Source organism: Ornithorhynchus anatinus, chromosome 12 (assembly GCF_004115215.2).
Source record: "Ornithorhynchus anatinus isolate Pmale09 chromosome 12, mOrnAna1.pri.v4, whole genome shotgun sequence".
Taxonomy (NCBI): Eukaryota; Metazoa; Chordata; class Mammalia; order Monotremata; family Ornithorhynchidae; genus Ornithorhynchus; species Ornithorhynchus anatinus.
In genome coordinates, this window is record NC_041739.1 from 30826504 (window position 1) to 30827586 (window position 1083).

Consider the following 1083-nt stretch of genomic DNA (forward strand, 5'->3'; position numbering starts at 1 on the left):
GAACTATTAGAATTAGTTCCTTTTATAGAGAATAAAATATTTTTTCTCTCTTTTTTATAGCATTTGTTAAGTGCTTACGATGCGCCAGGTACTAATAAGTGCTGGGATAGATACAAGCTAATCAGGTTGGTCACAGTCCATGTCCTACATGGGGCTCATAGTCTTAATCCCCATTGTGCAGATTAGGTGACTGAGGCCCAGAAAAGTTAAATGACTTGCCCAAGGTCACACTGGAGGCAAGTGGTGGAGCTGGGATTGGAACCCAGGACCTTCTGACTCCCAGGCCCGTGCTTTATCCACTAGGCCAAGTTACTTCTCTTCTTTACCACCAGCTCTCAGATTTATGATACTATTGTTTTCTGCAACTGTACCTGAAATCGAAATGCCGTAGGTTGGAATTAATTTTCTCCTAGGAGCAATGCAATGGATGTTTAAAAAAAATTTTCCCAGTCATTCTATCAGTCAGAAATATTGACCTAAATATCATCTCTACTACTCTGCTCTCCTCCCCTTTCCCTTCATGAACAATATATGCATAAGCCTTAGTGAAATATACACATGATTTTAACTAGAGATAGAAGAGTAGGAAAATAATTTCACTCATTTGTTTTTCTGTGAAAACACTGCTTCTAATTGAGATGCCCTAGGGGTGACAACTCCAAGTTAGGTGCCAAATGCACGATTTTGACTTAGCCACCTGTTTTCCCCCAACAGCCTTATTTTGTCTCGTGCTGTCGAGTCTTCTCCGACCCGTAGCAGCTCCATGGACACATCTCTCCCACGTCGCCCCACTCTCCTTCTGCAGTTGTTTTGGTGATGTATTCATAGAGTTTTCTTGGTGAAAATCAGGAAGTGGTTTACCATTACCTCCTTCCGTGCAGTAAACTCGAGTCTCTGCCCTCGACTCTCTCCCGTGCCGCTGCTCCCCAGCACGGTTGAGTTTTGACTTGTAGCCGATGACCTTCCACTCGCTAGCCACTGCCCAAGCTAGGAATGGAATGGGTAGGTCTCTGCTTGACTCTCCCTCCCATAGCCGAGACTGGTGGAGTACTGGAAACTCTCCAGGTGTGATCCGGAGTGGGG

The 1083-nt window shown here is 44.7% G+C and overlaps 1 non-coding gene across 1 annotated transcript; it reads right to left on the bottom strand.

The window, feature by feature from the left end:
• Positions 1–945: 945 nt before the first annotated feature.
• On the bottom strand, positions 946–1083 carry LOC114815773. The gene has a single exon (XR_003763576.1). It is a non-coding gene; the product is annotated as a small nucleolar RNA SNORA7 (small nucleolar RNA).